General features: G+C 49.2%; 1 protein-coding gene across 2 annotated transcripts in view; it reads left to right on the forward strand.

Annotated features, from left to right (window-relative positions):
• LOC147706403 (zinc finger MYM-type protein 1-like) overlaps positions 1-22,355 on the forward strand; it is a 99,985-nt gene that overhangs the window by 53,871 nt on the left and 23,759 nt on the right. Inside the window, exon 1 of one of the 2 annotated variants that reach the window (XM_086932912.1) lies at positions 6,860-6,992. The exons of the other annotated variant lie outside the window; for it this stretch is intronic. The gene's annotated coding sequence lies outside the window, so the exon portion shown is untranslated. Of the gene's footprint in view, positions 1-6,859; positions 6,993-22,355 lie in introns of those variants that run through there. 2 annotated transcript variants of the gene reach the window in all.

The following is a 22,355-nucleotide window of genomic DNA, read 5'->3' on the forward strand; positions in this document are numbered from 1 at the left end:
GCCAAATCATTTTCCAGAATTCCTCTAGGAAAATATCCATGATAAATACAAACTTGCAGTTATAACAGGGTAAGGATGGTGTTGTTAATTTGAAGTCTTGGAGCAAGTTCACTAGTCGACTCCCATAAAGCTCCTCAAAGGTCCTCCATGCTTTCATCTGGCAGGCACTATTAAAGTACAACCATCTTCACTCCTTCGAGCTTTAGTGCTGACTCACATGGTTTGCAAACTTTGACCTGCATGCTACAAACAATTCTCTGCAGAGTATTGTTTAACCCTTTGAGCTATCAGACTGATTTTAAATCTATGACCCGTAGGTTAAACGTGCACACAAGTCTGCAGCTGGCACATTCTTCTTTTTTTTGCATCCAACACTTCCAACTCATTTAAAAACGTAGGGGTTTTCTTTGACCCAGTATTGAAATTGCTTTTACAAACTAAAGTGGTCACTAGAATGGTCTTTTCTCGGCTTCCATTAGTGATGCCCTTACTCTGCTGTCCAGTGTCTCACAGTACACCACCATTCCCACCACCACCCTTGTAGAAGTTGGAACAAGGTCTCAGAAGAGCAGCTCACCACTTCCTCAGCATAAACCCACCACCAACATCCACGGATGCCGACAGCTCAGCATGCAACCTCCACCAATGGATCACCAACTGCTTACACTCTGGCTACCTCAAGAAAACCACAGGCAAGCAAGACTCCACGAAAGCCAGGTGGTACTCTCCCATCCTTCATAAATCCAGGCGCACCTGTGGACAGCTCGAGAAGAGATGGAGGAGCAGCAAGACCCTAGAAGACCACTCAGCCTTCAAAACTGCTGTCACCGCACACCACCACCTTATTAGAACAACCAAGAAAGCCACCCTTCAAGAAAGGATCAACACCAACACACGCAGCAGCAAGGAACCTTTTGCAATGGTCAAAGAGTTTGCCAAACCAACCATAAAGACAGCAGACATCCGGCCCTCCCAAGACCTCTGAAACAAACTCAGCACCTTCTTCCACCACAAGATCATGGAGATCTACAATAGCTTCGATACTCAGGACCCTCCCATCCCAACCGCAGCCAACGCACCCAACAACGCCGGGCCCCATGAGATCCTGCTCAGCTAGACTTCCCTCACTGCTGACGACAACCTCAAGATAATGAAAAGCATCCACTCCAGAGCACCCTCGGACCCATGCCCGCATCACATCTTAAACAGCGATGGCGCCTCTATCGCTGTGAACTCTGCCTCACCATTAACTGCTCCATCAACTCCGTCACCTTCTCGGAGGACTGAAAACATGCAGAGATCAAGCCCCTGCTGAAGTAACCCTCTGCCAACCCGACGAATCTCAAGAACATCAGAGCCATCTCTCTGCTCCCCTTCCCAGCAAAGGGCATTCAGAAGGCCGTCAGTGCCCAACTCTCCGAGTTCATCGGGGCTAATCTCATACTGGACCCCTCCTAGTCCGGGTTCCAAAGCAACCACAGCACCAAGATTGTCCTCCTCACCACCACAAACGACGTCTGCACCCTTCTCGACAGAGGCAAAATGCTGCCCTCATCCTCATGGACTTCTTGGCTGCCTTCGATACTGTCTCCCACCGCACCCTATGCACAAGACTACGCAAGCCGGCATCCGTGACAAAGCCCTGGATTGGATCCACTCCTTCCTCACTGGCCAAACGCAGAAAGTCAGACTACCACCATTCCACTCTGAATCACACAGAGATCAGATGCAGAGTGCCCCAGGGCTCCTCCCTGAGCCACACTCTCTTCAACATCTACATGGCCCTGCTCGCAGCCATAGTCAGGAACCACGGACTCAATATCATCTCCCACGCCGAGGACACCCAGCTGATCCTCTCTCTCACAAATGAACGCACAATCGTCAGGATCAACATCCAGAACGGGGTGAAGACCGTCGCCACCTGGCTGCCTCAAGTTCAACTCTGAGAAGACCGAAGCCCTCATCCGGGCCTCTAGACCCTCCACCTGGGATGTCTCCTGGTGGCCCGCAGCACTTGTAACCCACCCCTCACCTACGGACCACGCAGAAAACCACAGCATCATCCTGGACTCCTCGCTAACCATGAACCGCAAGATCAATGCAGTCACATCATCCTGATTCCACACGCTACGCCTACTCCTCAAGACTTTCAAGGGGATCCCCACCGAGTCCAGAAAGACTGTCAACCACGGGCTCATCAACAGCAGACTAGACTACGGCAATGCACTCTATATCAGCATCACCCAGAAACTCCTTAAAAAACTTCAGAACATTCAGAACGCCTCCGCAAGGCTCACCCTCAACACCCCCTGCTGCAGCCACATCGCCGGTCACATGAGAGACCTCCTCTAACTCCCAGTCACTAAAAGAATAACCTTCAAGCGCCTCATCCACAACTATAAAGCCCTACATCACGAAGGACCATCATACCTTAACCATTGCCTTGCATTCAAAGTACCTACCCAGAAATCTCCGCTCCCCCCAGCTGGCCCGGGCCACCATCACAGCCATCCGCAAGACCACGAATGGACGAAGATCCTTCTCACTGCAAAGACCTTGAATACCCTTCCTCTTCACCTCAGGCAATCACCATCACTGCCTCAATTCAGGAAGGATCTCAAGACTTGGTTCTTCGACTGAACCGCAGGGCCCTAGACTGATCTGCTACAACCCCCCCAGCATCTTGAGGTCCTTACAGGTGAGTAGTTGCGCTCTACAAGAATCTGATTGATTGAATGTTCATCGTCTTGTGTGAGGTGATGGAGAACACTTGGTTAGACTACACTAACTTCCCATGGGTGGGTCTTTTTCAGTGCCTCCTTCATCGGCTTCAAACTATAGAATGGGATGTTCTGCTGCTATTTAAGGTTAGAAGAAGGGCCATGTGTCACCTGTTAGAACTGCTGCATTTGGCTGCCATGGTTAAATGTAAGGCGTTGAGGCAGAAATGCCCCCTGCTTTGGTACAAAGGTAAGTACCTCTGGTCTGAGTAACGCCCTGCATGTGAACCTGGCATCCCATCTTTAATTTTGGCCCTGATGTCATGCTCATCTAGCATGAGTGCAGAGGACTCGGCCTGTCCTTGACTATGCATGGTTCAGGGCGTACCCAGTGACGTTGAGTGCACCGAACGTACCCTCGTAGTCTACAGTGGACTAGTGTCCGTGGTACTTAAAGCGGTGGTGGCACTCTACCATGTATTGTGAATCTTTTGTGTGACCACACCTTTTGATCTGTGTAAGTGAGAGAATGTGGCATACTACCCCTGCCCCCGTTTAATGTTATGCGATTATGTAAAACCCAGAAACTTGCACTGACATCCTGTTTGCATATCTAGGGCATGTGCAGTGAGTCTATGACATAGGTGGTGGTAGGACTCTGCATGTGTGTGTCTAAGTACTGAAGCCTCTGGGATCCATTGTCGAGGCCCCTGATTGTAGCATCAAACAAGATGCAGGATAGGGATAACTTCCCCTGAAAGTGGGAGTGTATTGCTGGCATTTCTGTGGCTGGACATCCAGACAATGATGGGACTGGACTAACCCTGGAAATTCTATGAAGACTTTGTTTGCCAGGGGCTACTAATTAGGTCTTCCTGAGCTTTGCCATTTGATAGACTGTATGGGTAGGTTCTGCAGCTGCTGTTGTTTAGGGTGGAGTGGTTTCTCTGCTATGACTGCCCTTTTGAACAGGTCTGAATCTTGAGACAGTGGATCCACATTTCCTGTCTGGAAAATGTGTACATAAGTGGGATCGAAACCATCCCACTTTGTTCTAGTCCAAGGTTCTTTTTGACCAAGGAAGGGTGCATGCCAAAGTACTCAAATAGCTGCTGGTGACTCTCTGACAGGCAGTCTCCCAAAAAATGAGGGGCTATCACCTGGAGGAGCTGAGGGTCTGCCTGAAGAGCCATGAAGCCTGCCTTCTGACAGAGGGAAGAAATGTGCTAGGCCCTGCAGGAGGAGAGACTGTCCAGGGGGAGAGTTCTATTGGTGTTCTCTGTGAGGGGAACTCCAGAGAAAGTTAACAGTGGAGAGAATGTACCAGGGTAGGCCCTGTGCTGCGATAGGGTCTTCCTGACCTATCTGTGCCGTATGTGGAGTGAGCTCTGTCGAGTTTACGCCAGAAGTGTATCACCTTGGGAGCTGTTCGTGGGTTTATTCATTTGGTGCTGCCACAGCTGTCGAAGAGTAATGAGTAGAGAGGCCGATCTGCTAGGTTGGTGCCACTGCCTTAGGGATCACTGTCAAATAATTCCACCTGGCGGTCACCCTCTCTGAGTGCCTGCCTATAACTTTTTACTGGAGCTGCTGCTTCTGAGCAGGGTGCTGCTTTTAAGACCCCCCTATTGGTCAGTCTTTTGACGACATCCAGTAATACTATCACTACAGTCTTGCATCGAAGAATGCAAGCTGCAAAGGAGGGCCAATGTAGTTGCATCCGCTGCACAGACTTTTGAGAGCACTCTTACAGGTAAAATGCTGGCTTAGCTTGCTAGGGTAGGTGAGACACGAACTGGGCAGGGCCATACCCTGCGCACACTAGAGATTATTAGCATTTATTTGTATTCAGTGACCTCTACACTATTGAGTAGTGCAGTGAGATTAAAAGTCTTTTCTTTTCCATAAAGTGCAGCACTGAGCTGGATAACTCCTAAATGTGTCTGTGGGTTGATTGTTGAGTTCTGAGTTCTTAACCTCTTACTTCTCTGAGACCCCTATGACTGCTCGCCCTCACTACCCTGAAACCCAAGTGCTGCAATGGTTGTACTCGGAACAGTTTGCAGAGCCTTAGTAGGCAGGTCCAACGACACGAGTAGCAAACTACCTCGAACACCACGGGGTGAGGCCAGTAGGTATGTCCTATATCCCCCAACTGATGGGGTGGGTGGGCCTGACTTAAGGTCCTGTATCTCCTTCACAGACCTCTCCAGGAAAATCTACCCATCTTTCTCCCACAGAAGGTCGTTCTTAATCAGCCAGCAGGGACTTTTCGATCCTCAACACACCTTCTGTCTGTTCCTAGAGGGAAGCAGGGAAGCGTGACCGTCCAGGAGGCCAGTTGATGATGTGTTTAGTGACCCCCTGCTTGAATATTTTTTTTTTTTTGTCAGGAATTTGCACCACGAGACCTGCCATCTCATATTTAGAATAAACTCCTCATTTGTTAGTTCTTCACTATATACATCTTCTCACTTACATAAGTTGCTCTTTTCAGTGGCCTGGGCAGTACCACCCCAGACCTGAGCAATTAGGGATGCCCAAATGCCTCGTCTTATGGCTACCCCAAAGGTCACCTTGGTGGGCATTCCTTAAAATTTTGAAGAGTAGAAGGGACAGTGAATGACATGTCCATCAGCAGCCTTGAGGCTAAATGCCAAAGAAGCAGAACTGCCACCGCCCTTCCCCCATCCAATCCCAGGATTCGTTTTTTCTTGTTTGCAGGGCAGCGCTCCCTCCACGCCTAGCCGCGCTCATCATCAGCAAGGTCACCACTCTCTGGTTTACTCCCTCCCCCTGGTGGCATCAAAATCAATATTCTGTGCGCCGAGCTGGAGCACGTCCAGAGACACTGCAATGCACAGAGCCTGGAAGGTCCACACACTATAGCGACGAGGAACGAGTCCAGTCGTTCCTTTCCTGCCCACTCCTTCCCTGCGCACCCAGGGATTCGAGAATTTTTAAGAATTCTACCCTGCGTGTAGGCTAGCCACCTCACGCCACGGTTTTTCTTGCTCTTTCGGCTTCATCTCCGACCCCGTTTTGTTCCCAGACATCCATGTCTCTCCATCCTTTCTAATGGTCCTCGTGTCTCGATGTTCTCTGCCTCTCATGTCTCTCCCTGACCCACTTTCTTCGGATTTTGTTGTTATGTCTCTCGTCTTTCTACTTCGTCCCTTCCAGAGTGGTCGAGTTTCCTGGTGTACAAATCCTAGAATACAAAATAAACCAAGACTGGGTAATTTTACTCACACATGATGCTATTTCATTAACCCCACCTCTCTGCATTCTACGGGTCTCCTTTTAACACTTGTACCGTATTGTCGTCCCGCCCGTGTTTCCTACTGCTTGATCCAAATGTTCTGTCTCAAGATTACCAGAGAGCTCCATGTGGACAGGGAAACCATTATATCCAGCCCTGAGCGTAACCTGCACGAATCTAATTTATCAGGTTCGTTATTCCAATCATAGTAGTTCTCAAGAAGTAGACCCATGCCATGTGATGTGTCCAATCAGGTCTAACTCTTTTAGCCAACAGACGGGTGCATTGTGGGACTTGTAGTTTCGTGCCTAAGATTGTAACGGTAGTCCGATAGATTGCAACACGATGTCGGTTGAAAACAAAAGGTGTTTGAAACTGTCACGTGACATGGGAACACTTCGCAGCTATTCTTGGTGGCTGTCGGCGTCGTCACAGCCTTCGTGGTTCTGTTACTAGCACCCCAAACTAACATTTCCACAGACATCACCTGCCATAGGACGAGCGGAAATGCATTACATAACGCAAGTATGAAGATGCATTTCTATTCTGCAATCTAATCAAGTTGCACTTGCAGAGTATGCCTGGAACTAGCTGACACACGCTCATTCCTCGCTCTTGCAATCCTACCACGGTTCAATGAAATCTGTGTTGCGCAGCCCCACCCCCGCCACCCTCCATACACCCTCTGTGTTTTTTCGTGCTCTTCTACTATAAAGAACACGGGAACGAGCCAAGGCCGCAGCTGTCGCAGCAGAGGGCGCCTGACGCCGCTACCCAGCAGCCACTGCGGCGAGCCTTTTTATTATGTGTTCAATGGAGAGTCTAGTCATTGAGGCCTATAAGACGCAGGGAGGGGGCGGGGCACGCAATGTGACGTGACTCGCAAATACGTGCCTGACCTGTTCGGTCTGCTGAACCGTGTGACGTATCAGATGACACCGGTGTCCCCCACAGGCCCCGGAGGCACCGAAGAGAGTGGGAGCATGCTGACCTCTAGCTTCTAGCCGACGGTGAGACGTAAAATGAGAAAACATGCATTGGCAAAGGCAATAGGTCTCGCCTTTCAACCAGCCTGTTGGCTTTCCCATTGTTTTAAGTGATGGCGTGCAGCATGGCTAAAGTGGAACCCCCACCCTAGAAAAATACAAAGTGCAATGTTGCAGTGTCGTTGTCTTTTTGTGGGTGCAATGATGCAGTGTCTTTGTCTTTTTGTGGGTGCAGTGATGCAGTGTCTGTCTTTTTGTAGGTGTGCACACGAAGCATGTGCTCGTCTACAAAGTGATGCAGGCACTCTATTTTTTCCTCTTGTTTAATGAACTGAGTTGGAATGGCAAGTTAATAGAAAATAAAAACAAGCACTTACAGTGCAATGGTCTCAGCTTTGTTAAAGTTAGATCTATTGACATTGCAAATGGCATTTTTTTTTTTCGGCAAGATGGCCGCGGACAGGTCACAGGAGTAAGTCGCTCCAACCTCTCTCTCCCAGCGGATTGGGAAAACGACTGTATAACTCAGAAGGCATGCAGAGGATCGAAAGACTGAGAAACATTGTTACTAATATCCTGGCATTGATGCATCATAGAATCTGTCGTAAGGCTCAGCTGCAGTGCTGGTGGGTTCGTACAAAAGCCATTGGGAAAGCGATTATAGTACTGGTAGTGTGGAGATGCCGGCACGGGGAACTAAGTTGAAGGACACGGCTAAGGACGTTGAGAACGACGACTGACCCGTCGAAACAATCTGATGCCCACAACCATGCCGTAACCAGGAGACAGGCAACAGCGAAAATCATGGGCACTACAGCAGACTCTGCTTCGAAAATGAAGGCTAAAGCGACCAGGGAGAAAGATGCCGAGCAGAGAGCAGAGCAATGGGCCAAGCTGAAAGCCGAACAGAAAGCGGCTGCCGCGGCGGCTGCTAAGAAGAATACAAACTCAAAGACAACCCTGAGAGACACAAGTTGTAAAACACCCAGGGGCACTACCTTGAGACAACGCACCTTGGCAGAAGCATTCGCAGGGGGAGCCGCACTGATCGATCCGGTTCTTGGTGACAGCCCAGGGCGCGCTGAGGAACACGCGAACACAGAGGCTGAAGCCGGAGCATCATCACCGTCAAAAGCGGCGCGCACACAGGGAGCGACAAACAGGGCAATCCCGGATGCGCCGCAGCCAGAGCCGCTGTTACTGGAGCAGCCCTCGCCAACAGTCGAGGCGAGGAAGCCTGCTGGACAGAATAGCAGAGAAACGGCGGCGGATTCCAAGGGTGATACGGAGGCGCGCAGAAAGGTAAGCCGCGCAGAAAATCTGGACATTGACACTAACAGAGAGAATGGCATGATTAACGACGGAGGGGAAGGTGGTACTCGGCTATCAGGAGAGACCATTGAGGGGCAAGATGTGCAGGGGTCAGGTTTGAAGTGCAACGGTACTACCGGGCAGGGGGTGCGCAGAAGCTCGATCGTGATCACAGACACAAATGGGCTAAGGGTATCAGAAAATATAACAGGGAAAGAGATGGCTGATACCGTGGACACTATCGATAAGGGAGTCCTTATGGTAGATCTGGAGCGTGATGGCACACAAGAGGATCCAAGTGCTCATGGCACACAGGCTATGGCAGAAACGGGGTCGCTAGCACCACGCTCCCTAAACGACAAGTGTTTTTTTCCAGTGAACGATGAAACGGAGGCCTCATCTGGGAGTGGTGGGTCAGAGGAGAGTGCAGTAGAAAGCTCTGCTTCAGACACAGACCCAGATCTATCAGTCTCAGAGGACTCAGATCTCAGACGAGACTATTCAACGGGCCTCCTCAAACCGAAGGAAGAAACATCAGAAAAGTCACCGGAGGCACAATAAGAAAACCCCTATTAGCCCAGCACAAGCGAATATGGCCAAGAAATTAGTTTGGGATTATTCAGCAACCTCTAGTCTATATCATGAAAAAGGAGAGACTAGAGAGCAACAGAGGAGACCTCAAGGCACACAGGAGCAACCCCCTACGATGAATTTACTCTATGCCACCCTAAAACAGATGCAGGGAGAAGCCAGAACGGAGAGCAAAAGAGCTAAGCAAGCTAACAAAAAAATTAAAGGGTCTCTAAGCAAAATTAATAAGCTATATGCAGAGATGGCAGGAAGAGTAACGGAAGTAGAGGAAAGCACAAGAAAGTTGGAAGATGAGGTGACACGCTGGCAGGAATTCAGGGAGGCCCAAGAGAGCCACAGAAGACATCCAGTGGAAGCTCGAGGACATCGAGAACAGGCAAAGACATAATAATATCCGACTTCTGAGCATTCCGGAGGGGGCAGAGGAGCAGGACGCCAGGTCTTTTGTGATTGCGCTCCTAAAAGGTGCATTCCCAGAAATTTAGAACTGGAACTGGGATAATGAGGTGCAGCGAGCACATAGATTTCCCCTGGCACAAAAGAAGGTATATGGCGCTGCACAGAAAGGCAGGCCTAGAGCTATGCTGGTGTTTGTTGGAAATTTCCAGGCAAGACAGGAGATCATGGATAGAGCTAGACCACAGGACCGTCGCACATTTAAAGGGATAACTTTCTTTGCACGACCAGACTTCTGCCACTTTACCGTGGAGAGGAGGTGACGGTTGAGGCAGATGAAAGACCCATTTAAAAACATAGGATGTGAAGCATATCTGTTATTTCCAGCAAGGCTTAACACCTTGGTTGCTGAAGATATTCCCCTGCTGTGCTGAGCTCGTCATGATCACACGAGTACTGTGCCTAATGACGAGCTGAGCTCGTCATGAGCACCGAAGGGGTAAGGGGGGGCACAGGACAGAAGGTAATGATAAGGGCACAACAGCACAGAGAGACAAAGCAGGAAAACTGGTCAATGCAAATAAGAGAAAGGAACAGGAAAAGAATGACGGAAAGGTATGGCAGCGTCATGGTAGACTTGTGGTGCCCTGTGGAAAGAAAGAACTATGGGTACCGATATTAAGATTCTAACGGTGAATGTATGTGGGCTCAATGACCGGCTAAAAAGACAAAGGGTGGCGTTACTATTGAAGTCACAAGCAGACTTTATATGTCTCCAAGAGACTCGTATAGAAGGGAACAAACCGTTCCTGCTAGAATAATTAGGGCTGCGTCTCTTGGCATACTCGAGACCAGGAGCTAAAACAAGAGGGGTGGCTATCCTAACTACATTTTACAATATCAGCACAAGGAAAAGGCTGGAGGATCAATGGGGAAGATGGGCCTTGGTAGAATGTTTGATTGGTGAAGAATGGATCACACTGGGGTCAATATATGGCTCAACGGAGGATGACTCAGAACTGTTTGATTTCTTGGATTTAGAACTAGCCACTTGGGCGCCTAGGATAATTCTAGCTGGGGATTTTAATAGATGGTGCTACAGGCTTAGGCATGGAACCTTTGAGACAATATCAAGGAAGGAAAAAAGGGTTTGCAGAGCAATACTGACTATGGCGGGTAACAATGCATGGGGGAAGCTGAAACCAGGACAGGCTGGCTTTACTTATTATTCAGCACCGCATAAAAAATGTGTACGGCTGGATTATTTTTTTACTTCAGGATCAATGCTAGCTAACTTAAAGGTGGAGCGACTACCACATATCCTGTCAGATCACAACCCATTGATCTTAACAATAATGGGCGGTGGGCTCAAGAGGCAGGTGAGATTGTGGACATTTGAAAGGGAGCTTCTGGCAGACGAGGAATATCTTAACCACATGCATTCATGGATAAAGGGGTTCTGGGACATTAATAGGGGGAGCACGACTGTAGGGAATGACTGGGACGCTTTTAAGGCGGGGGTGCGGGGTGAGATACTTAGCTTTAGTATTTCGAAACAAAAAAAAGAGAAGGCTAGGACGGATCACCTAAGTAATGCTCTGATGGAAGCGGAGCAGAGGCTAGCACAAGCCACATTGGGAGGGCGCGAGATGGAGCAACGACTCCTGGAAGTTATGATAGCCAAAGCAGCGGCAGAGGAAAGTATAGCAGTAAAGGCGGCCAAAATATTTACTGTACAGAGGGAGAAGTGTTACGAATATAGCGAGAAGGTGGGCCGCCCACGAGCAACAAGAACTAGACACAGGGCGGCTAAAGGGGCAATTAAAGAAATAAAGGACAGCAATGGCAATCTAATTACAGATACGGGGGAGATTTATGGAACTTTTCAGGGATTTTTATTGTAAGCTGTATATGGAAGATCAAGATAGAGATCATTTAGACATCCAAAAGTATCTGCAGGACATACCCAGTAAAGTAATACAGGAGGAAGACAGGTTGGCTTTGGATGCTCCTCTAGGAGCAGAGGAAATTATGAAGGCTATGCTGAGTTTACCATCAGGCAAGGCAGCGGGACCAGATCTAATCCCAGGGGAATTTTATAAAGTCTTCTTCACCTCTATTAAAGCGGACCTAGTAAGAACGATCAGAGAGGCACAGGTAGGATTATCCATCCCAGCCAGTTGGGCAGGGGCTGATATTACTTTAATTTAAAAAAAAAAAGAGGAAACCCCCAACGGAGCCGGACACAAAAATGGGCCCCATTAAAGTTCTAGCGTATGCGGATGACATCGCGGTCATCACACCATCACCCACCGAGGCCATTATGGCAATAGAGCAGGAGGCAGCACAGTTTGGACGAGTGGCAGGATATGCACTGAATAGGGCTTAGACACAGATTATAAAGAACGGTTATGCAGTCTGCACAGATTCACGGGTGAGCTCGAAGGGGGTTTATTTGGGTGTGGTTGTCACAGCAGATCTGGACAGGTTGGTAGAAATTAACATAAGTCCAATAATAGATAAAGCAAGATCTGGATAGGATACACAATCTGCACATGTCAATAGTAGGCAGGGTAAATTATATAAAAATGAATTTACTGCCCAAATTTCTATATTTATTTAGAATGATCCCTTTGTTTTTTAATTGTATATGGTTTAGCACAATAGAGCATATGATAACCGGTTTGTTTGGTCACAGGGCAAGACAAGGAGAGCAATAAGATTTATGTCACTACCGAGGGAGAGGTGGGGATGGGTGCTACCAGATTTGAGATTATACTACTGGGCAGCAGCACTACAGCAAATGACAGGTCTCACGGGGGGCAGAGATGGGTGCGGAGGCACAACTGGGTTCAATAGCTATATATGGTTTGGTTTTCGGGGAAGAGGTTCAGAACGTCCTTCTGAAGTGTACGGAACCAAGCTATTTCAAGAGAACGAGATTCAAAACAGTAGATACGGCATTTCGGGTATGGAAGGCTTTTAAAAAAAGTGCTGGACTGGGGAGGTTCAATCCGTCCACTAGATTAGACAATAACCCTACACTACGGCAAGAGATCTTTGCGTATTCAACATTTAAGGATTGGAACCGGCTGGGAGTGAAAAAAGTGGGAGACCTGATAGGATCAACGGGGGTGCGCCAATTTTCAGAAATACTACAGGAATTTGGTATTAGCTCAAGGAGCTTTTTCAAGTACTTGCAGGCGAGAAGTTTTTTAGCTAGTAAGACAGGAGGATTGTGAGGGTTTGAGGATAATACAATACTGAGAATTATTGAGGAGGGATTTGGCTGTACGATTAAAAGGATATATGCGGAACTCATAGCGAATAGAGAGGATGACATAGGAAAATTCGAACTGAAATGGATGAATAAGGTAGGGATATTACAGGGGTCTTTCGAAAAATCACTACGGCTAGGACAAGAGGTACTATGTTCGGCAGCCTTACAAGCCCAACATTACAAAACACTGTATAGGTTGTACTATACGCCAGCTAGAATTGCACAGTGGGGGGGTATGCAGGGGATTACATGCCCACGATGTGACGGTTCAGATGGAGATATGGCACATATATTCGCGGACGGCCCTAACCTGAGTCCCTTGTTGGGAGCTATTGAAGTCTTTTTGGATAGATCACTAAACTGTAGAGTAAAACTAACAGCATAGGTGATTTTATTAGGACTAGGGTGGGGCACAATACAACCGCAGTATGAATGTTTCCTGTTTGTGGCTATGGCGGTGCTGCGATTGTGTATAGCCTCTGCATGGCGTGATAGATCCCCACCTACTATGCAGCATTGGATGGCAAGATTGCTACATATGCATCATTTGGAAAAGGAGATATATGCTAGAAAAGGGAAAAAGAGAAGAATACTAGGGCTGCATATATGGAAACCGATTGCATAGTGGAAATGCAGAACTGAGAGATGAGTGTTATATTGGAAGGGGTAAAATTGGTCATCCCCTTTTGGGGTTTTTTAGGTCTCGACCTCTGCCAATGCCTCTGGCATTGCAGATGTCGAGACATATAGAGGTGAAACACGAAAGCTAAACCAGGCGGATTGTGCCGAGTGCATGTGCCTGTGCACGCGCTTGCCATTTGCTCCCCAACCAGCCTTCCTCGCATAATTGCATCAGACCCGCCCCCTGCTTCACACTTCAAAGGAATGCGCCCCCCGCCCGCAATGCCGAGAGCATTTCCCGGCCGGCCGCTTTTCATTTCATTTCACGGCCGCTTTTAAGTATCCTGCTTGTTAATCCGGACAACATGAAAGGGTACAGCCATGTGTAACAGCCTCTGTTAAGGTGCTTGCACATACAATGCACTCAGCCTGGCGAGCCTCAAATGAGCCATCACAAAGGATAGATCACGCTGCAAAGCTTTTAGACACTACTGCAAAGCCCGGCCTTTTTAGACAAGTCGTCATCTTTCATTTATAAATATTTCACTCTTATCTCATACCGAATTCCATTACTGCTTCGCACAGTGCAAATACGACCAGCCGCGCACCGAGCAAACAGGGTGCCTTTATTGGGAGCGACAGCAGGGCCATGTCACCTGCGGCAGCATTCTTCAGTAGAGGGGAAAAAAAGGTGCAAAGAATGTCAGATTTTATTCTGATCATCGGGAGATATTAAATTAAAGGTGTACTCAAAATGTTATTTTCTAAAAAGAAACACATGCTCTTTTTGCCTATTAGGCACCATCTATAACAATTATACCAACACAACGCTTTGTCTGACCAAGTTCATGAACTCTATATTTGCGCTATTAGGAACAATACCAGCGGCCTCCTGAAAATGTAATTTCTCTGCCTGAGTGGCACAGGATTGAATGCGCTATGAATGCAAAGCAAGAGATGCATGTAATTGCTTTCTCGGTTATGACTCACTTGAGCATCGTAAGCTTTTTTTTATAATATTCTGCAGGGGTAGTACGTGTACTTTTTGTAAAGTTCCCTTGAAGACTCCAGTACAAAGTGTGAAATGCTCCGCACTTTTGATAAATTTGTCTGGGTGGCTCCCAGCCTGACCCTCCTTTCTCACATCCTCTTTCCGTCTTCGTCTGTTTCCTCCGCCTCAATCTAAGCTAAGCAGACTATATTTGAGCTAAAACGGAGGACAACCAGCGTTCCTTAAGCCAGTCATCTTGAATTTCCCTACTGTTCCCCGATAGCCAGAAGTGACGCATCTCCTAAGTTGTGTCTCCTCATTCTATAGTTGTGAGTCATATTTCACGACTGAAACTACGGTAGCGTTTCACTGGCACCATATGTAACTGGAATGTTCGAGTCATTCATTCCATAGGGGTGTTCTGCAGCATGGGTGCACATCAAAGAGTGTGCTTGCTCATAAAATCGGTGCATTCTCCCATTCAGCATAGCACAAGCGGCCCACCCTTCATGCTGTCAAACTGTGCCTGGGCTCCCTTAACGCACAGGGTGCACAGACAGCTCACGCACTCTCACACACACTGCATGCATTCATAGCATACAGCGCGTGCACCCAAACCCCAAATAATGCAAAATCCACTATCATAAGTGCATGCCAGCACACCATTAAAACAACATATGCATGCACACAAAACAGTACATCAGGGGTGTCCATCCAAAGTCCAGGAAGATTGGTGCCTTGACACGTTTTCAGGATAGCCACGTACTATATTTCTATCACTGTCTTGGCCTCTCCACTCTTCCTCTATTTCTGTCTCTCTCTCCTGCCCCTTCACTGCCTTGGCCTCTCCACTCTTCCTCAGTTTCTGCCTCACTCTCTCCTGCCCCTTCACTGTCTTGGCCTCTCCACTCTTCCTCAGTTTCCGCCTCACTCTCTCCTGCCCCTTCACTGTCTTGGCCTCTCCACTCTTCCACTATTTCTGTCTCACTCTCTCCTGCCCCTTCCCTGTCTTGGCTTCTCTACTCTTCCTCTGTTTCCGTGTCACTCTCTCCTGCCCCTTCCCGGTCTTGGCCTCTCCACTCTTCCTCAGTTTCCGTCTCACTACTGCCCCTTCACTGTCTTGACCTCTCCACTCTTCCTCTGTTTCTGTCTCTCTCTCTCTCTCTCTCCTGCCCCTTCCCTGTCTTGGACTCTCCACTCTTCCTCTGTTTCCGTCTCACTCTCTCCTGCCCCTTCACTAGGTCTCGCATTAGAAAAGTTTGAGCTATTGGTCTTGTAAATGACAATTTTTAGGTCTCGCTGCGAAAAGCGCGCTCTCGCTGAGAGACTAGTCGTCGGCTCAGCCGACAAAGGAGTGGAGACAAGAGCTGGCCACGCACCCAGCATTGTCAATGGGAGAGGGAGAGACAAGAGCTGGCCACGCGCGGATTTGGTCGCGTGCGTGAGCCAGTCTACTCGTAGCAGCCGATGTGCACCTTCACGGCGACGGCGTCTCGTGCGCTCCCACCGCGGGTTCAGTTTCGCCGCCGCCGTGAAGATCCTCCGCCACTGCACACGCTCCCCATGGCTTCCTAGTCATCGCCGCCGTGAAGATCCTCAGCCACTGCACACGCTCCCCATGGCTTCCTAGTCATCGCCGCCGCCGTGAAGATCCTCAGCCACTGCACATACGGTCTGATATTTTTAGAAGTGCGTGTGCGCGTCTGCGTGCCAGAGCTTATGTGCTTATCAGCGCGCGACGCATGTAAATGCCCCCGCCTGCAACATGTCACTCATGTGCTCACCTTCCCCAGGATTTGTGTATTGCCCTCATATCTCGCGAAAGTGCAGGATGCCTCGAGCTCGGCACTTGTTCATCTAGCACCTTTCGTTGCCTGTTTGCTTTGGCCACTGGCTCGAGGACGTGCTAAGTAAAACCGCAAAATAAATAAATAACACGCTGACCAGTGTCTAGCTCTGACATGCAAGGGGTGGTAAACAGCAGAAACTAGGGTGCTCTGGCTTGTAGAGGTGTTCAATGCATGGGCCGTGTGATAGTGAAGTGATCCTAACAACCTTAACAGTACCTGCCAGTTTATTCTTCGTTCTAAAATATGTTCACAAAGCTTTCAAAATAAAGGAAAGGGAAAAACTACAAATCCCTAAATGCACCTGGTTGCTTTTGGACTTCAGATCTGTTTTGTAACTTACCTTTGGGCTAGTGTTGTAACTCGGGTAGTTGGGCGTGGTTGAGAAATGGAGGCCTGGGTTTGCTCAGTTGTACCCTGCAGCGCTGCATGACCCAGACCAGTTTGTCTTTATTAACACCTTCAGCGTGGCGCAAATTTTCGCGCTGTGCTGAAGGTTCTAATGAGCCAACGGGCTCATGACGGAACAGTTCCGTCATGAGCACAGCTCAATCGATGCTCATGACGGAACCGTTCCGTCATGAGCATCGAAGGGGTTAATAGGGCATGCTGGGAGAATTCTTAGAAATGTGTTTTGTCTCCTGGACTGTAGGCTGGGGAGGAACTAGTACAGAGGTAAGGGCAGGCACACGGAGAGGGCATTGCTCGGACACCGTGTCTTCCTGCTGTACTGGGAGGTGATGGAATACAGTACTGCCTTGCGGGAGTGGGTGGAGTTTGCCTCCTGGCCTCCCCGTGCCCTGTCCCTTACTTATTGTTTTTGGTGGCGAGTACAGCCAGGACAGAAGTCTATTTACATCTCTGCATCCACCTCCTCAGTCCTCGCGCCTCCATTCTCCTCAGCATCTTCCCTAGGACAGTCTAAGGGGCGGGGCTCCTCCTTAACTCACACACACTACCTCCCCTGCTCGGAACTCAGTTCGGGATCTGCTCTCGGCCCCGGCAGGACCGGTGGAGAGGGGGCGTTACCTTACACTAGGAGAGGAGGTGAAAGTGATACCTCTTCCCCCCCTGTCTCCCCACCCCCCACCTCTCTCTCCTCACCTCTACTTCTGACTCCCTTTCACCTCTACTTCTGACTCCCTTTCACCTCTACTTCTGACTCCCTTCCACCTCTGTCTCACCTCACCCTCCACCTTGGTCTCTCCTCACCCTCCACCTTGGTCTCTCCTCACCCTCCACCTTGGTCTCTCCTCACCCTCCACCTTGGTCTCTCCTCACCCTCCACCTTGGTCTCTCCTCACCCTCCACCTTGGTCTCTCCTCACCCTCCACCTTGGTCTCTCCTCACCCTTCACCCCGATCTCTCCTCACCCTCACCCTCCACCTCTGTCTCTTCTCACCCTCACCCTCCACCTCTGTCTCTTCTCACCCTCACCCTCCACCTCTGTCTCTTCTCACCCTCACCCTCCACCTCCGTCTCTTCTCACCCTCCACCCCTGTCCCTCCTCACCCTCCACCCCTGTCCCTCCTCACCCACTACCCCTGTCTCTCCTCGCCCTCCACCCCTGTCTCTCCTCACCCTCCACCCCGGTCTCTCCTCGCCCTCCACCCCTGTCTCTCCTCACCCTCCACCTGTCTCTCTCTCTTCACCCTCCACCTGTCTCTCTCTCTTCACCCTCCACCTGTCTCTCTCCTCACCCTCCACCTGTCTCTCTCCTCACCCTCCACCTCACCTCTCCCATTGCACCCTTTCCCAAAAGTAAGCACCTCCACTTGGCATCCATTCACTGTCCCTTGGCGAGCCCCCAGCCCCGACTCTGCCGCTGCTGACCTCTCCTCCATCCTACCCCCCCCCCCGCCCCCATTGCACCCTTTCCCAAAAGCAAGCGCCTCCTCTTGGCGAGTCCTGCATGAAGCACATTTTCTGCATCGAGTATTAAGCCGCCGTGAATTCAAGCCCCCTTTACATACAATCGTATCTCTCGCAGAAGCAACACCTGTTGCACTTCAAGAGGCCCCACACCCATGGAAGCGCCCTCTTACTGCAGCCCCTGGCAATGAGAGCCTCGTCACACTGCTCTCCGTCCTCACCCAGCCCCTCCCAGCTGAAGAACGGGCACCTGTATCCCCGAAAGGCTCCTTTGTCCAGTCCACACCCCAGCCTCGAGCCTGCTATTTCCCCATGCAGAACCGACTACCTGTAGCAGCAGAACTCACATGAACCCCCTCCCCCTCCAGCACACACATATCAACAACCTCCCAGAGCCAAGAAACCACTGGACGCCCCTTCCCCTGGCAGAAACAAGAAAGGAACAGCCGAGGTGCCCCCACACTTATAACAGCACCGCCCCCCCCCCGCAGAACCAAGGAACAGCCGAGGTGCCCCCCACACTTATAACAGCACCACCCCCCCTACACACATACTCACGCACACACACACATACAAATGCAAACATGCGCGCGCGCACACCCACACACAAACACCCAAGCATGAACACACACTCACGCAGGCACACACATGTGTATGCATATATTCATACACACACCTCCGCAAATTAAGCAGGGAAGCTCTCAGCACGAATAGGCTGACAGCACAGGGTACGTTTTACCACCCTCGAGAGAGTATGTGTCTGTGTGCATACCCAGAGGCGCACACTGCACCAGTGCACGCGCCTCTCCTTTTATTTAAAAGAAAGCAGTCCCAGCTCGAGGCGCACATGCACTCCTGTGTTGTGAGTGCCTCCCGGGTTACATGCGCTCTGACACTATGGAGTCTCAAGGCGAGAGCGGCATGTCCTGTCCCAGCACAGTCAGTGTGTGTTTGTGTGTATGTGGTGTGAGAGTGTGTGTGTATGGATGTGTGAGAGAGCGCGTGAGAGTATGTGTCTGTGTGCATTCCCAGAGGCGCACACTGCACCAGTGAACGCGCCTCTCCTTTTAAATATCCCCGCACAGAGCGAGAGCAGAAATCACGGAATTGTATGCAAGTTTACTTCTATTCTGGTCATGCACTGACTGCTCCATCAGCTTTGTTCTAAAAACGCATCTGTTGTGCAGGCTGTACGACAACCCCGATTTGCTAATAAGCAATAGAGCAAAAATGCTTACCTTAGCTTACAAGATCACGACCGGCGCTTGTTTTCGGCATTCGCACATTTTAACGTGGTATTAAATTTAGAAGCCGATAGCTCCTTCCTTTCAACATACTGCTGCGTGATGCTGCTGGGTGCTAGGAGACGGCAGAAAGGCGGTAAGTCTGAACAAATAATATGTAATTGCTGCTTAGTTCTAATTACTATTAGGATGGTGTTTGCAACTTGAGGATGAGAGAGGATAGTCTGCAATTCCGAATGACATCACAGCGCCGTACACCTCCTAAGAGGCAGGCCGCGCGCTCTGACAAAACACTGCCGCTGTGTATCTTTGCGGTCATGCGATATACAGTTTCCATTTTTGTCCCGTGTGGGCGGAGTTCAGAGTAGGGAGACTGCAGGAGGTTTGCCACAGTGGGAATTTATTTTAATGTATCCCCATTAAAAGAGCGTTACGATACGAAATATATTTCCGTAGTTGTGGTCGCCATTTCACCAAGAAAACAAGCTGGTCGGGTTGACTGCGTTTCTCGGAGCTAGTCATGCTCAATGATTATTTTGACAACAATAATGGCACAACCCCTGCGTGCAGCTTTCACAGAAACCGTGGCTTCCTTTGCCTGGAAAGATAATACAGTGAACATTTAGCGGCATAGCTCAAAACAAGCTGGTCGGGTTGACTGTGTTTCTCGGAGCTAGTCATGCTCAATGATTAATTTGACAACAATAAGGGCACAACCCCTGCACCCTGCTTTCATAGAAACCGTGCTTCCCTTTGCCTGGAAAGATAATACAGTGAACATTTGGTAGCGTAGCTTAAGTAGATTTAACCATCAGTAGATTGTTTTCTCTCCTGTATTTTCCTTTATTCCCCCATAACACTCTTTCTGCATTTATCGTGTTTAAACAGAAAATAATGTGAAATTGTTTAAAGAGAACATTATGTGAAGAGCAGATTTCCCCATCTATATCCTTCCAAGCGCTGCTGCTAGTGCTTATTTGTAAAAAAAAAAAAAAAAGAATAAGTGCCAGAGCTCTCCTCAGGAGGCCCTATCTATCTATCTATCGCCCTCACTCTATCTATCTATCTATCGCCCTCACTCTATCTATCTATCAATCAATCGGCCTCACTCTATCCATCTATCGCCCTCACTCTATCGCACTCTATCGCAATCACTCTATCTATCGCCCTCCCTCTATCTATCGCCCTCCCTCTATCTATTTATCGCATTCACTCTATTTATCTATCGCATCACCACAGCATCACTCAGCACCACCACAGCATCACTCAGGGGAACCACAACATCACTGTGCACTACCACAGCATCAATGAACACCACAGCATCACTCGTTGCCGCCACAACATCACTCAGCGCCACCACAGCATCAATATGTGCAACCATTCAACAACAACTGGTTCAAATATTGTTATGGTTGGCGTCCTCGGGATCGGTTTGAAGATTATGTTCCACCTCTCAATCTATCCAACGACTGGAATTGCCATTAAGGCACAGCACGTTGAACTGATTAAGCGAGGGACGTTTGGAAGGGGAGTTTAGGAGCCAGGAAGGAAAGGAAGGGGACAGCAGGGAGGGAGATCTGGAAAAGACAGAAAGAGAACAACAACTCATGAGTAACTGTCTTTCTTACTCCTGAATACAATAATAACAATTATACCTTATACTGACTATATACCTGTAAAGAAAAAGAATTCTTCAGGGGAGAGATAAATGATGTCGGATGTAAGGATATAGGTGCAGCTGCAATGACACAAAAATAAGACAGTGACTTGTAACCTCCTGTATACTAACATTAATAATAACAGTCACCCAGATACTATTCATGACATGACATACCCCTAGCTCACTCCTTGTGCACTTCACAGGGATCGAGAGTTGAATACCACTCCAGATCAATCCCTGTTAATAAAAGGAGTAAAGAGACAATGGGATTACAACACCATCTTATTAGAACACCTCTTCATCACAATGCAAACAATAAAAATAAGTCGTCTAAGTGTTGGAATCACACAGAAACGATGGCCGTTCAGTTTCAATCCCTTGGACTGAACTTCAAAGGTGGAGCCAAGTTTTTCCCCCACAAAGCAAATGAAGATTGAGCACAAATGTATTTAGAAACCTCCGTGGATTATTCACCATCCACAACACCGTCGGCCGACAATACCGACCGGGACAATCCCAGAGAACCAAGGAAGGACTGAACCCTCGTAAACCACAAGTCAGCAATAGCCCTGGAAAGTCTCCTTCAGGACTCTAGAAAGTTGCAATAAACGCCAAGAACAAAAGCTGTCTAGGTGCAAGCACCCTTACCGCACCAAACACGAACTGCCAAAGCACGAACAGCTCGGACCGGAGAATTCCCGATGCTGAGCGATGCGCCCCGTCTTCCTTTATGCTTCCGCGATCAACCTCTAGCGAGAAAGCAAAGGATCATGGGAGCGGTAGTTCTCTTGCCGCGCCTGCCGGGAATTGTAGTCCATTAGCGCAGCGCGATCATGACAGTACATCCCCTTTACAGAGAAGGTGAAGTCCAGGCCCAGGTTTAGCAGGATGCTTCCTATGAAAGGCCGCCACCTTCGCAGGGGAATGGAGCCCAGCCGCAGGCTCGCACAAATTCTCCTCAGGACCGTAACCCTTCCATGAAACCAAATACCACAGTTTGCGACCGCGATACTTGGAATCCAACAGACGCTGGACCTCGTACTCAAGCACACCATCCACCACCACCGGAGGAGGCCGCGCGCGACCCTTTCCTCGTGCGGGTTTCAAGAGGGACACGTGAAAGACAGGGTGGATCCGCAGATGAGAAGGAAGTTTCAGTTTCACCGCCACCGGATTCACCCTTTTTTCAATAGCATAGGGCCCAATGTATTTAGGGTTGAACATGCTTAGTTTCTTGAACCGTAGATTACGAGTAGACAACCACACCATGTCCCCTCTGCCATACAACGGTCCCTGTCTTCGGTGTCTATCGGCGGCAGTCTTGTATTGCGCCTTGGCCTTTGCAAGATGAGACTGAACCTTGGACAAGGTGTCACGAATATGTACCACCCTCCGTGCAACCTCAGGCAACGCAGGATCAGCTCGCGGATGGACAAATGGAAGGAACCTGGGATGCCTGCCATAGTTACAGAAAAAAGGCGTCTCCTTGGTGGAACCATGGATGGCGTTGTTATACGCCACCTCTGCCAGCCACAAGTGATCCACCCACGCCTCTGTACCTTGATCCACGTAAC

Source organism: Lissotriton vulgaris, chromosome 7 (genome assembly GCF_964263255.1).
Source record: "Lissotriton vulgaris chromosome 7, aLisVul1.2, whole genome shotgun sequence".
NCBI lineage: Eukaryota > Metazoa > Chordata > Amphibia > Caudata > Salamandridae > Lissotriton > Lissotriton vulgaris.